This window comes from Perognathus longimembris, chromosome 15 (assembly GCF_023159225.1).
Source record: "Perognathus longimembris pacificus isolate PPM17 chromosome 15, ASM2315922v1, whole genome shotgun sequence".
Lineage (NCBI taxonomy): Eukaryota > Metazoa > Chordata > Mammalia > Rodentia > Heteromyidae > Perognathus > Perognathus longimembris.
The window spans coordinates 19,242,303-19,258,618 of record NC_063175.1 but is presented as its reverse complement, the minus strand read 5'-3'; the positions used below and the strand labels follow the sequence as shown (position 1 = coordinate 19,258,618).

The window sequence follows — 16,316 nt, the reverse complement described above, 5'->3', positions numbered from 1 at the left end:
GGTTATTTGTGCTGCTCCCTGGAGGTAAGTCAAAGCTGGTATATGGAGATACACATACTCTAGGAAATGCCATACTGGCCTGTCTCAGTATCATGATAATTCCTAGTGGAGCATTACACAGAGAAGGAAGTTGCCAGCCTCTATCACAGTCCAAACTTTTGCTCATGGTGTTTGGTCTCAAGTCTCATGAAGCTGCCTCTCAGCATCGCCCAGAGCCACAAGTCAAGAAATCTGGAGCTGAGCACCAGTGGCTCACATTTGTTATCCTAACTACTGAGGAACTGACTCTTATTTCCAATTAAGCAGAAGGAGGAGGAGGGGAGAAAGGGGAAGAGGAAGGACAAGGGGAAGAGGGAGAAGCAGCAGCAGTAGCAGCTGCAAGTAGATCTGTAGTTCAAGTGGTTAAAAAAAAAATCTGCATGGCCCCTGCTCTGATGGCAGCAGTAGTTCTTGGGGGAGACACCATGGGCCCTGAGTGTATCTTCCCCAATCAGACAGAGGACATGGGGCCACATCAGGGCCCTACAGAAGGCACCGGGGACTGGAGCAGGGAAGAACCCGAAGAAGAACAGGAGGAGACCAGGGCAGGTCCTGCCTGCTACTCTTACCAGCCCCTAAACCAAGACCCTGAAAAGAGGTGGAGTTGGCTTCCTTGGGTGACAGAGAAGGTGTAGTGGCTGACATCCAGTGTTAGCATTTCCCTGGCCTCAGGTCCTCAGCTCCTCCCACTAGACCCCAGATCCACCCATACCTAATGAGCCACTCCTACTCACTACCTACCTACTACCCCTTTACCTCCCCAGAGCTGCCACCTGGATAAGGTGCAGACGCCATGTAGCTCCCTCTCTGGTGGGAACTATGGCCCCACTAATAAACCTCCTTATGAACCTTCTTCTCCTGCCTGTGATTATCTCCACATGGTCCTCTGGGATGGCCAATACATACGCTTTCATTGGTGCCGAACCTGGGATAGGTTCCCCGATGGATTTGCTCCCTCATTTCTGGGGGTTCCAAGCTACCTCCGGGAGCTACTCTGCTGTCCTAAGCCCACCCAGACGACCACCGAGGTAACATCTCCTGACTGAGCGCTCTACTTCCATCCACCATGACAATCTACAAATTTGCCCTCACACCCAGGGTACATGATCATCTAAACGAGGGCTTGGATCCAATTTTCTGACTTACCATAGGGCCACAGGACTGTGGCTTCTGGGCCACACCAAAAATCTTGGCGCCAAGTTCCGAGCCCCACTCAATGACCGAAGCATAGGGCCACAGGGCCACTGCCACAGGGCCACACCCCATGCTCGTTCCGAGACACAGTGATTGGGGTGACAATTCCATCGCTGATTGTCTCTCACATTTCAGCTGACCAGAGTAATACTGAGGACGCTTGGTATTAACTCCTCAGCTCTGCTAATCACTTACCATGGGAGGGGCACAATCATCCACCACAACAGATTTGAAACTCCAACCAGGGTGAATGACCATTAGCCGGGAACTTGGATTTTCTCTAGTTCAGCTCCGCTGGTCACTCATCAAGTGGGGAACAGTCTAAAGCTGCTCAAGTTTGAGCCCAATCTTACAAATTTGGAATATTTTACAGAACTCACATAACTTCTATGAGCACTCAGGCAATCTCTCTCTCTCTCTCAGTGTGTGTGTGTGTGTGTGTGTGTGTGTGTGTGTGTGTGTGTGTGTGTGTCTTTTTGCCTCTCTCTATGCCTGCCTGCCTGTGATGGGCTGGTACTAGATTCCAAAGGTACCAATATTTGTTTAACATCTGCTTTGATTGATGCTTGTTAAGCTTGAAGATTTGGTTAAATTCTGCTTGTCGTTGGCCAAATACTGTTTTCTCTAGCATTGACCACGTGGTGGACAATAGAATTGATTTTAGCAAGCGCCATCTTGGTTCCATCAAAGTTCCAAAAACTCTTGGAGGTGGAGCCCACCCATCCCCCAGGTAATGGGCATGCAAAATTCCTCGAATTCCTCGAGGCAGGGTAGGGACTTGGCCCTACCCCTCCCACCCTAAACTCGAACTGTGGCCTTGCAATTCAAATGTGCCTTGCAATTCAAATGCTGTAAGGTGAATGTGTCTTGCTGTGAGCCTGCTAAGGCTCAACCAGCCCCGCCGCCATTACGCACTGCCACATGTCTGTGTTCTGTTCGTGTCCTGTCTCCCATCTCCTGGACCTTCTCTGGGCTTAGCATCCCACTTCAGCTCCCCATTGGAGCTAAAGCTGGTTTCTCAAAATGTGGCTTCTTAATTTCCTTGCCAGATAATCTGTAAAAATTTTGCTTCCTAGGAAAAGTTTTTTGTTTCTAACTGACCATGTGGTTCTAAAATATGGGCAAAATAATATCATTTTGCCACTAGAATTCCAGAAAGCTTATATGGCCAATTTATTTTTTTTTCCTCAAATTTTTATTATCAAACTGATGTACAGAGAGGTTACAGTATCATACGTTGGGCATTGGATACATTTCTTGTACTGTTTGTTGCCTTGTCCCTCATGCCCTCCTCCCTCCCCCCCTTTCCCTCCCCCCCCAGGTGTTCAGTTCACTTACACCAAACAGTTTTGCAAGTATTGCTTTTGTAGTTATTTCTCTTTTTTTGCCCTGTGTCTCTCAAATTTGGTATTCCCTTTGAATTTCCTACTTCCAATACCAGTAAACACGGTTTCCAATATACTCAGATAAGATTACAGAGATAGTGTAGGTACAACCATAGGAAGGTGATACAAGAACATCATCAATAATAGAAACTACACATACGCATAGGATGTTGAAAGTAGTTACAACTGTGATATATCACTTGTTTCCATAACATGGAGTTCATTTCACTTAGCATCATCTTATGTGTTCCTAAGGGTATAGCTATTGGGCCTTGTGATGCTCTGCTATGGCTTGCCTAATCCTGTACTAATTATTCCCAATAAGGGAGGTTATATGGCCAATTTAAAAGAAAAAAATTCTGGCTTTCTCCCGAGCCCGTCGGAGGGAGCCAGAGCACTTCTCCTGAGGTGAGCGGAGCCAGCGCCCCCCCGTCTCCCGCCCTGGCTGAGCCAGCTCGCCAATGCCTGCCGAGTCCGTCTGGCGATCCTTTGGTACAGCATGCATAGGTGACTGAGCCGTGAAAAGCAGCGTAGCAGATGGGTCATAAGGATGTAAGTGCAGCTGAAGGCTTCCACACCCTCCACTCCAGGTCAAGAACTCTTATAAAATATTTGTGAAGAAATTTGAGTGTAGGAACTTAGGTTTATACACTTTAAGAAAAAAAAGTTGGGCCACCACCACCAAACAACCATTCTCCACACCTGCAGCTGATAAGGTACAGAAAATTGCCACACTCCAAGAAACGGTAAAGCTCCAGAGCAGACTAATCCAGGTGCTAGTGGACAAAGACAAGAGATACAAACTGCACATAATTGGAATAGAAGAAGGAGCCGAATACCAGAGCAGAGGGCTTCAACATATTTTCAATAAAGTGATTGAAGAAAACTTCCCCAATCTCACAAGGGACCTCATCCAGGTAACCAAAGCCTATAAGATGCCTGGCAAACCAGACCCCAGAAAAGCCAAGACAAGGAACAATATTCAAGACTTCAGATCTCAAGAATTAAGAGCAAATTTTGAATGCAACCAAAGTGAAGAAAGAAATTTATTACAATGGGAAGAGGATTCGAATAACAGCAGACCTCTCCACACAAACCTAACACGCGCAAAGAGAATGGAAGAACACCATCCAAGATCTACAGGCCAACAACTGCCAACCTAGAATAAAATATCCAGCGAAGCAGGAGTTCATATTCGAGGGGAAAACCAGATCTTTCCATAGCAAAGAGTATCTTAAGAAGTATGTGAATAAAAAAACCAGCCCTACAGCGAATTCTAAGTGGGAACCCCACCCAACAGAAATCATACAGGACACACAGAAAGAAACAGAAAGAGACTACAATAGCCAGAGCCCAACAGAAAGAGCAGCTCACTAAAGACAAGAAAAAAAAAGAGGAAAAAAAGCCTAACAAGAAAATGGAAGGATGAGCTGGGAATATGGCCTAGTGGCAAGAGTGCTTGCCTTGTATACATGAAGCCCTAGGTTCAATTCCCCAGCACCACATATATAGACAACGGCCAGAAGTGGCGCTGTGGCTCAAGTGGCAGAGTGCAACCCTTGAGCAAAAAGAAGCCAGGGACAGTGCTCAGGCCCTGAGTTCAAGGCCGAGGACTGGCTAAAAAAAGAAAAATAAGAAGAAAATGGAAGGAGAAGAAACACTCTTATCCTTGATCTCTTTGAATATAAATGGTATAAACTCTCCGATAAAGAGGAGCAGACTGGCAGAATGGATCCCCAAACAAAAAGTTGCCATCTGTTGTCTACAAGAGACCCAACTTAATGAACGGATGGAGCAAGATCTTCCAAGCAAACGCACCTACCAAAACGGCGCCATCCTGATCTCAGACAAGCTGGACTTCTCATTAAAATCAACTCAAAAAGACAAAGAAGGTCACTACACTTTAATACAAGGAAAAATCCAGAATCAAGACATCATGGTGATAAATGTATACTCACCGAACAAAAGAGGCCCTACATATGTCAAGCAAATTCTCACAGAACTACAGAACAAGATAGACACAAACACAATCATAGTGGGTGACTTTAATACCCCACCTCTCCAAAAGACAGATCCAACAACCAGAGGATTAGCAAGGGAGCTGAGGACCTAAGTTAATACCTTATCCCAAATGGATCTGACAGATCTATACAGAATCTTCCACCCTACAGAGACCCAATACACCTTCTTCTCAGGAGCCCATGGATCATACTCCAAAATAGACCATGTCATAGCCCACACAAAGATCCTCAGGAAATACAAAATTGTTGACGTCATCCCATGTACTATATCTGACCACAGTGGAATAAAGGTAACCCTCAATAACAACGGTTACCACAGAGGCTATACACATTCTTGGAGGCTAACCCTCACACTGTTATCCAACACTTGGGCCACAGACCAAATTAAAAATGAAATCAATGAATTCATAAGACACAATGACAATGAAAATACATCACAAAGAAACCAATGGGACACAGCTAAGTCAGTACTAAGGGGCAAGATCATTGCCCTCAGCAATCACATTAAAAGAATGGAAACAGAACAGGTGAATAACCTCACGATGAAACTAAAACAACTGGAGAAACAAGAAATGATTGAACCTAAAATGACTAGGAGGAGAGAGATCACAAAGATTAAACACGAGATAAATCTGATTGAAAATGGAAAGACCATTCAACAAATAAATAAGACTAAAAGCTGGTTCTTTGAGAAAATAAATAAAATTGACAGACACCTCACAAGACTTACAAAAAAAAAAAAAGAAGAGAAGACACTCATATACATAAAATCAGAAACTCCACTGGAAAAATTACAAGTACACACGATATTCAAACATTCATAAGAAACTATTTCCAGAACCTCTACTCACTAAAAACCAATAATTTTACAGAAATGGATCAATTCTTAGAGAAGTATAAACTGCCCAAACTGAACCAAGAAGAAATAAATCAACTAAATAAACCAATAACTTACAACGAGATACAGGGGGTAATCAAGAACCTCCCAACAAAGAAAAGCCCAGGCCCAGAGGGATTCACCAACGAATTCTATAAAACCTTTAGTGAGTAGTTAATACCAATACTCCTCAAACTCTTCCATGAAATAGAAACAGAGTAAGAAATCCCAAACTCATTCTATGACGCTAATATCATACTCATTCCCAAACCAGGCAAAGACCCAACAAAAAAGAGAACTACAGACCAATATCACTAATGAACACAGATGCAAAACTCCTCAATAAAATATTAGCTAACAGGATCCAGAATCTGATCAAGAAAATTATACATCATGACCAAGTAGGCTTCATCCCACAGTCACAAGGATGGTTCAACATCCATAAATCAATCAATGTAATTCACCACATCAACAGAACTAAAATCAAGAATCACATTGTTATCTCAGTCGATGCCCAAAAAGCCTTTGACAAAATACAACACCCATACTTATTAAAAGCTCTGGAGAGAACAGGAATAGCTGGAACATTCCTGAAAACAATAAAAGCCATATACAACAGACCAACTGCTAACATCATATTAAATGGAGAGAAACTTAAATCATTCCCCCTAAACTCAGGAACAAGACAAGGATGTCCACTCTCCCCACTTCTTTTCAACATAGTGCTGGAATCCCTAGCCATAGCAATAAGGCAAGAGGAGGACACAAAAGGGATCCACATTGGCAAGGAAGAAATCAATCTATCCCTATTTGCAGACGACATGATCTTATATCTGAAGGACCCAAAAAACTCAGTCCCCAAAGTCCTACACCTAATAAACCATTTTGGCAAAGTAGCAGGATACAAAATCAATTCACAAAAGTCAGCAGCTTTTCTGTACACCAGCAATGTACAAGCAAAAAAGGAAATTATGGAAACAATTCCATTTACAGTAGCCAAAATAAATAAATAAATAAAGTACCTAGGGATCAACCTAACCAAGGACATGACGGACCTATTTAATGAGAGCTATAAAAATCTAATGAGGGAAATCAAAGAAGACACAAGGAGATGGAAAGACCTCCCATGCTCATGGGTAGGCAGAATCAATATAGTGAAAATGGCCATATTGCCCAAATTGTTATACAAATTCAATGCAATCCCTATCAAAATCCCAGTTACATTCTTCACTGAAATAGAGAAAGCAACCCATAAATTCATATGGAACAGCAAAAGACCTAGAATAGCCAAAGCAATTCTAGGCAAAAAAAAGCAGTGCAGGAGGTATCACAATACCAGACTTCAAGCTCTACTACAGAGCCATCATAACAAAAACAGCCTGGTATTGGTATAAAAACAGATCGGAAGACCAATGGATTGCAATTGGAGATCCAGAAATAAAACCCCACTCTTACAGTCAGCTGATATTCGACAAAGGAGCTAAAGACATACAATGGAATAAACATAGCCTCTTCAACTACTGGTGCTGGGAGAACTGGGCAGCCATATGCAGAAAACTCAAAGTAGACCCAAGCCTATCACCATGCAACAAGATCAACTCAAAATGGATCAAGGACCTCAATATCAGACCTGAATCCTTGAAACTACTGAAGGACAGAGTAGGAAAGACACTAGAACTTATAGGCACAGGAAGGAAATTCCTGAATAGAGTCCCAGGGGTACAACAAATCGGGGAGAGACTTGACAAATGGGACTACTACAAATTAAAAAGTTTCTGCACAGCTAAGGACATAGCCACCAAAATAGAAAGACAGTCAACCATATGGGAAAGGATCTTTACCAGCACAGCAACAGACAAAGGCCTAATATCTCATCTACAGAGAACTCAAAAAACTAAGCCCCTCCAAGCCCAGTAAACCAATTAAGAAATGGGCAAAGGAGCTAAAGAGAGACTTCACAAGAGAAAAGATAAAAATGGCAAAGAAACTTATGAGGAAATGTTCACCATCCCTGGTAGTAAAGGAAATGCAAATAAAAACAACCCTGAGATACCACCTCACTCCAGTTAGAATGGCCTATACTCTGAACTCAGGAAACAACAAATGCTGGAGGGGGTGTGGGGAAAGAGGAACCCTTCTCCATTGTTGGTGGGAGTGAAAATTAGTACAACTACTTTGGAGAACAGTATGGAGGTTTCTCAAAAAGCTCAATATAGACCTACCCTATGACCCAGCCATACCACTCCTAGGCATCTATCCTGAACAGCAGGTCCCAAGATATCAAAAAGACATTTGCACTTCCATGTTTATCGCTGCACAATTCACAATAGCCAAAATATGGAATCAACCCAGACGCCCCTCCACAGATGAATGGATCCAAAAAATATGGTACCTATACACAATGGAATACTACATAGCCATTAGGAATGGTGAAATATTGGTATTCGCAGGGAAATGGTCAGAACTCGAACAAATAATGTTGAGCGAGACAAGCCTAGAACACAGAAAACAAAGGGGCATGATCTCCCTGTTATATGACTGTTAAGATGGGGTGAAGGGGAAACAGTAGAGACCAGGTCTGTGAAACAAAAAAACTTCTTGTCAAATGGTATTTCCCACAGGATTGGGTCAGCGACCCAACATCATGTAACTAAAACCAAACAACTACTCAACATATAAAGGTCAAAAATTGACCTCTCAGTGGAATACAATAGCTCAAAAGCTATGTATGTACGTTCGTATAAGACTACTGTCAACATATTGTCTAATGTCGACATTACATTTAAATCCATAGGCGAATTTTCTTGGGCGTAGGGCATGTGGCTACTGTATATGTTCTTGGTACATTGTGTATTGTATATATGTCTACCTGACCTAGGGAAGGGAAAGAAAAACAGGGTGTAAGATATCACAAGAAATGTACACACTGCCCTACTATGTAACTGTGCCCTTTTTGCACAACACCTTGCCAAAAAATTTGTGTTTAATTAATAAATAAATTACAAAAAAAATTCTAAGCATGCCCCAAAGCTTGTGCACAATTGTCTGTATGTCTGCCTGTCTATCTGTTGGTAAAACATGTAAAAACTGGCATCATGGTTTCAAAATTACTTGCTTTTGACTACTATTTTAACTTACTTTAAGTCTTCTGTTAAACTTTCCTTTGCAGCCTGTGGGTGGAGTCACAGTGCACCAGACTCCAAGCCAAAAGAAAAAACCCAGGTTTTAAACCCAAACTGATCATGTTCTGGTGCTAGCAAATGTGTCTAAGAAAAACTCCAAAAAGTTCTATGCAGCATATGGTATACAATGATGTAAAACCAGTGTGTTATTCTTTATATTATTCTCTATGCTAAAAGTCAAATGTATATCTGTTCATGACAATTCTTTGGTATAGACTAAGTGGCTGCTAACCTCTATTTTCCTGACCCAGGATTGATATTTTGCTTTATAGGATGCAGGTCGACATGTGTGTTAAATGCGTAGACTGTGGCAGACCGTGGCTACAGGACGTTTCCTCCACAGTCTGCTCCCAACCTGACTGGTTTCACTACCAGTGATTCCTTATTCTCTCTCTCTTGCATGGAAAACTGCTCAGGGAATCTAGGAGTCCTGTAAAGCCCAGAGTGCTCCTGCCCTGGCTCTACCGCCCCCCGCCCCACACCAGATTAGAGTTGGGCTTATTGGAGGCCTATCATTACAAGAGTTGCAACCGAGACTTACTCCAAGGTTAAAAACATCAGAGTTGTGTTTGGTGGCCACAGGGTTGCATTGGGGTAGCATTGGTGTCTTCCCCTTCCATGTCTCAGAAACTGTCGTGGCTGCTGCAGAGAGCAGACTTGGTTAGCCTTTGGTCCGTGTGGATTTTGTGACTAGGAAGATGGTTAAAGGCCCAAGCCTTCTAAAATCTGTTTAAAGTTGTCACCCTGCTTAAACCAGTAGGGCACCAGCCTACAAAAACCAGAGTACTTAGAGTAAACAACCAGGGAATACTGGGAGATTTCAAATGTCTTTAACCAGTCTTGTGTAGAAATTTGCAGGCAACCCAGCAGGACAGCTTCACCCAGATCCAACTCATCTCTCTTGCCTGCCTCCATCACAACCGACTAATGAAGCCTGCTGATTCGGAATGGAAGACACAGCCACTTCGGATCAGCTGAAGCTGGGACTTTTACACTGTCCTGACCCTTTGCCCTCTTGATTGTTAATTCATTTGTGTTCTCTTCCACCTGCCGGTAAGGTTAAATGATATGATTTGATTTGATGTCACATGGATCTCATTCAGTCTGCTCTTCTCTAAGTGTTACATCAGAACTCTAGCAAGTACTTGTTGGTCAATTCTCAACAAGTTACAGGTAAGCTCGACTCCTATTGTTCTCCTGTTGCTTCAATTGGAAATAAAAAGGGCTTTTATGGCTAAGACTCCTTGGATTGCTGTTCAAAGCAAGCCTGGGCAGAAAAAATATCCCTCTAAAACTCCATCTCCCAACTAGCCAGCAAAGAGACAGACTAGAAGCTTAGGTCAAGAGAACCATCCAAATGTTGAAAGCAGCACCGTGCTCAAGTGTTAGAGCACTAGCCTTGAGCAGAAGCGCTCAGGGACAGTGCCCAGGCCTTGAGTTCAAATCCTGTGAATGCCAACTGGGAAAAGCTATCCAAGCAATGAGCACCTAGACCTTCAGGACGAGGTCTATCCTGACAACAAGGAACGATGGAGAGGACTAAGAGGAGATGAAGTCTCATCTTAAATGGAGTCAATTTAAACTTGCCCTTTCAAAATTAATCAGAGCCGGGAGATCAAGCGGAATAGTTGTTTACCTACCTAATGTCCATACCTGTCCATTTTCCATCTGGACAGAAACTTGCATTCTTGCCTTTGTTACTTGCTATTTGTGTATATATAGCTATATAGCCTCTGACTGGTTACTCCCAACCAGTCTACTATCCCTAAACACTTCCTTCCTGCCCCAGTCCAGTTATTTCTCCTTCCTTGCAATGAGCCACAATTGGGTTTATGTTCCAAATGGAACTTTTCTGGCTTGTGACAAGGGTGTGTCCTCCCATGTCGTTCATGTTAACTGGTCCTGTTAACTTGTCAGCCTTTTGCCTGACCTTTTCAAAAGTCTCTTTTAACAGGATAACATCCCTCACCAAGGACACCACCTGGGAACTTGCAGTTCAAGGCCATCCTCTTACTACACTGCTGTGCCCAGCACAGATCTGGACCCTGAAGACCCTAGCCCCAGGGACTCCTTGATGTGCTCAAGCTGCAGGAGGTAGCCAGAGAAGACCATGACACCCATTGGCCCTGATAACCATTCTCATGGAAATGATGAGGACTTTTACTAACCACACTAGATGGTACCAGGCCAAATGACCAATCAGGGACCCCTGACTACTTCGCCCCTTTTCAGCAGGAAGTAGTTCCAGAAGAGACAACCTCTGCCCATACTCCCCGCCTGATACCCCTCTTCTGTTATTAATAAACAACAAATGGGGGAATGTTAGCATTTCCCTAGCCTCAGGTCCTCAGCTCCTCCCACTAGACCCCAGACCCACCCATACCTAATGAGCCACTCCTACTCACTACCTAACTACTTCCCCTTTACCTCCCTAGAGAGAAGCTGCCACCTGGATAAGGTACAGAAGCCATGTAGCTCCCTCTCCCATGGGAACTATGGCCCCACTAATAAACCTCCTCATGAACCTTCTTCTCCTGCCTGTGATTATCTCCACATGGTCCTCTGGGATGGCCAATACCTATGCTTTCATCCAGGATCGGATCCAGGCCCTGGGGCTGCACTTGACAGATCCACCATTAGAGAGTAAGGATGAAGATGAGGAGGGAGCGACAGCACTGAGCAGCCACAGTTCCATTCCCATAAACCCAGAACACATAGAGCTGGTGAAAAGGACGATGGTTGGAGTAAGCCTGCCTGCACCAGGAGTTCCTGCCTGGGCTCAGGAGATATCGGATGCCCAGTGGGAAGATGTGGTACAGAAAGCCCTCCACGCCTGGCAGGCGTCTCCTGCCTGAAAGTGACTGTCTGGAGAGCTGCCTTATCTCCCTACATTCCAGGCCAGAACCAGCACAGGACTGAACACATCTCTGGTTGTAATGTCCATCTCCACCCTCTCCATCTCCTTTCCACATCAAGGCAAATCAGACTTCTCAGAGACCCACTTTATTCAGTTCTGTACATATGGGGACATCGGCCCAAGCCCAACCTACCATAGCATGTATCACTCTGTGGAGAATAAAGCATCCTATGTACACAGCCACAAAAAAAAAAAAAACCTCAAGCAAAAAGAGTCTAAGCTCTAATACCAGTACCGAAACAAACTAACAACAACCAAATAATAATAATTTTTTAAACCCCCTAAGATTAATAAGAACTGATGAACTTTCTAAATATTATATAAAGTATGATAAATAAAGCAATGTGGTTCTAAATCACTAAATAAATGGTTCATTGATGAGAATAGAAACTCTAGGAATAGACTCAACCACAAATGTACTGAAATCTGTATATGTGTGTATCTCCATAAAAGCTTAATTAAGAAAAGATGCACATGAGAATTGATGAATCTTTTCGTTTTTTAGAATTGATACATCTTTAATTCCCATTTTGAAACAGTGGGAGGGAACTGCCTTACTAAGGGAATGATGCCACAATTGGGTTACCATTTGCAAAAACATTTGCCAAGTTGAATATGTATGCTACATGTGGAAGGAAGGAAGGAAGGAAGGAAGGAAGGAAGGAAGGAAGGAAGGAAGGAAGGAAGGAAGGAAGGAAGGAAGGAAGGAAGGAAGGGAGGGAGGGAGGGAGGGAGGGAGGGAGGGAGGGAGAGGAGGGAGGGAGGGAGGGAGGGAGGGAGGGAAGGAAGGAAGGAAGGAAGGAAGGAAGGAAGGAAGGAAGGAAGGAAGGAAGGAAGGAAGGAAGGAAGGGAAGAGAAAAAGAGAAAAAAACATTTTTAAGAAAGAGAAGTGGGTTTTTTTTCTTTGTGGTGTTACTGGAGTGTGGTCTCGTGGTCTCATGGTTTTATGCTTGTTAGGTCCTTTATGATAATTTTTTAAGTACAGACAAAGTCAAACAGAAAATCATAAATGAATATATCTTTAAGGTACATTTCAGACAAAGGTTTACTCTCCTTAATACACAAAGAACTTGACAAGTCAATAAGGTTAATGTCACAAAAGGAAGAAAATGTAGAGAATAGAAAAACAGATGGGCAGATAATCCATGTAAAGGAACTATGTAACTATATGTGGCTGTTAGTCAGAAGAAAAAGTAGTAAACTTCATTCACAATGAAACAAATGCAAAACAAAGCTCAGTGATACAACACTGAGATCACAATATGGGTATCTTTAGGGTTTTTTGGAGGGGGTTATCTTTCTTTTTGGTACTAAGCATCAAACTCAGGACATTCCACTTTCCAGGCAAAGGCTTTGCCACTGAGCCACATCCCAGCCTGATCATGATATTTGATAACCACCAATCTGACTATGAGAAACAGTACATTGCAGGTGGAACACAGATTGGAACCATCTCCATGACAAATGGGAAAGGGACTACCCTTCACTCAATAATGTCTCCTACATTGTAATTTAATTGTAATTTTGTGTGAGTAGCCAAAGAAAAAGACTAGGGCAGTGCTTAAACAATGAATAGGAGCATACCCTAAAATCAGCCATCAATTAAGAAAGAGAACCTAACACAATGCCAAGAAACATTTACAGTACTCACTTCATGCATGCAGCCTATGAAAGAAACTGGTTACACCAGGCAAGGACCTGAGGGGCTGGAGAACAGGGGTGGGGGTGGGGATGAACAATTCCTTTCCATTTTTCATAACTTTTGAGTTTGGAACTAGCCCAAAATATTTAATGGATGCAAAAGCCCAAAAAGTGCATTGGCCTATAGAACCAGATTCTTGAGGAAGGACGGAGGGACTGTGTGATGTAAGAGCCACTGTGTGATTCTCCAGCACAGGGGACTGGGAGAACCCTGGCCCATAGCATCGCTGGGAAAGCACACTTACTTATCAAAGTAATAATAGCAACAGTGATGCAAGCAGCCATGAACACTTACTGAAGAAGATAAAGCCCAAGATGCTGCTGCCAAAGTCTTGTGCAAGCTTTCCTGAAAAATAATTCTTTGGCACCATGAAGCACGGAAAGATTTTGCACCACAAGGTATTTCTTGTTGCTGGTGTTCTGTTTTAAACACTATTAACTATTTCCCGTGTGTGTGTGTGTGTGTGAGAGAGAGAGAGAGAGAGAGAGAGAGAGAGAGAGATGGCATTGCAGTTTGAACTCAGGCCTTGTGCTGGCTGGACATGGGCTCTGCCCTTTAAGCCACATCTCCAGCCCCACCACCTTAGCTCAAGTTTTTAGATTTTGCTGGGTTCCCTTATCTTTTGACCTTGGTAGGGTATATATAACAAGCCTTACTAGAAAATATAAGTAGAAGAAATTGCTTCAAAAATCACAAACTTAGCACTTTGTAGGTAATGATCAGGAACTACTATTCTAACATGAATTGGGCACAGTGGCGCACACCTTTTGCCTCAGCAGTTCTGGAGGCTGAGGAGGGAGGATCAAGGTTTCTGAACCCAGGAGTTTCAGACCTGCCTGAAGAACTTGGTAAAATGTCACTCAAAGGGGAAAAAGTTAGCTGGGTGTCTGTGGCTATCATCCTAGCTATTCAGTAGGCTCGGATCTCAGAATCCAGGTTCAAAGCCAACACAGGGAAGAAAAAACTCACCTGAGAATCTTACCTCCAATTAACCAGCAAAAAGCCAGAAATAGAGGCATGGGACCAGAAGAGTTCAGGCCTTCAGCAAAAAAGCTAAGGGAGAGTGTGAAGCCCTGAGTTCAGGCCCTAGTACCAAAGGGGAAAAAGGAGTGAGGGGGGGAAGATGACAAGACAATATGGTGCAGTGGTTTATACCAGTTTCTCTGGAACCAGACTGTGGGAGCTCATTGTGAAACCTTGGGGAAATTACTTCTCCTCTCTGTGCTTTGGTAAACATATCTGTAAAATGGAAATAAGACCACCTTCTTACTGGGTATGAGGATTAGATAAATTGTACAATGATAAATCAATGTATATGAAGTGGTTTGTATAGCAGCCAGAACATAGAAAGTGTTATCTAAATATTTACAACTATTATCTCAAACTAGTCTTAGAGTGTTAGAGGACTAGAATTCATAAAACATATGGCAAAAACCCATGGGTGGAGACAGGGAGGAAAACTCCGTAAAAGCTAAAAGAAAAGACACAAAAACAGGGGGGAAAAAATGAAAAGCTGGTTATTTCCAAGAAATAAAAAATCCACCATAAGAAACTGAACCAGTGGGCCAAGCAAAGCAAAACTGTTTTTTCCTTGTTCTACAGACTGCTCAGCTGCCAGACTTTTCCATTTTCCGGCTTGGATCACTACACTTGTCTAGCAGGGAGCCCCAAACTAAACAGGGTCAGTGTTGGGGGGCAGTGACACATTGTAGCACACCCTGTGCTTGCACATGTGACAGGACTCTCATCTTCAGGGGACCTGATCTCTACAGATAGGTGCTTGAGGAAGAGAGGCAGGAGGGGAAATAGGAAACCCTAATTCCATTAGCTCCTAGTTGTGCACGTGCCCCCTGCCACCCAGGTGCAGCAATCCAGACTTAGCCACAGACCCACTATCTCCTCAGATGGAATCTGCCCTTGGGACCTTATAATGCAAAGGCAAACGGAAGACATCTTCCAGAATACACTGTCTAATGTTTTATTCCACTGAGACTGAGGCCTACAGAGGGAAATCACCTTATCCCAAAGCTGCCGGAGGTTGGTCTGGTTTCTCAACAGAGGAGCTGACATGGGGCTCTCTACAAGCAGTTTTCTCCATTTATTTATTCTAATTTTCCCGTAAGTGCTATAGTTTAGCCACTATTCACATGCTCAAACTTGCTGGGTGCCGATGACTCATGCCTGTAATCCTAGCTACTTACAAAGCTGAGATCTGAGGATCTTGGCTTAAAGTCAGCCCAACACAGGCAGACAATATGAAACTCTCATCTCCAACTAAACAACAAAATGCTGGAAGTAGAGATGTGGTTCAAATGATAAAAAAGTCACCTTTGAATGGAAAAGCTAAGCAAGAGCATGAGCCCTGAGTTCAAGCCCCAGTACTAAATAGATAGATGGCAAATAGAGATAGATAGATAGATAGATAGATAGATAGATAGATAGATAGATAGATAGATACAGATAGACAGATATTTATTCTTCTAAACAACAACCAAAAAAAAAGCCTCCAAGTTAAATAAATATCCCATGATATTTAAGTCATGGTTTTAGCCATGGACCCCTCACTTCCTGTGACAGTTACTGAGCAGGAAGAACTTGGTGGCAGGTGACAGGCTGGCTCTCTGGAACAGCTGTGGGTGGTGCCACAGATGGGTGAGGGAGTGTGGATACTCATTCTGATGTGTCTTGAGCATTACATGCACACCTACATCTCCTCACTAACCTCTGACAGTTATTTGGGACCATCGACCTGAAAAAATTTATCCTAAGTTGCTATGAACTCAGGCTTTCTGCCTCACCATAGCTTCGAGCTGGACAAACAAAAGCCCTATATTCTATCTTCTGCCTGCTGTCCTACAGTGTTTACCACCTTCTTATAACACACACACACACACACACACACACACACACACACACACACACACACACACTACAAGTCAAGCAGCCTGCTCCATTGAACATGATCACATGAATCTATCATGAGACCTTGAGCAATCAGA

At 43.2% G+C, this 16,316-nt stretch overlaps 1 pseudogene; it reads left to right on the top strand.

Annotated features, from left to right (window-relative positions):
- Nucleotides 1–419: 419 nt before the first annotated feature.
- Nucleotides 420–11,553, top strand: LOC125364002 (annotated as a pseudogene).
- The last annotated feature ends 4,763 nt before the right edge of the window (nucleotides 11,554–16,316 follow it).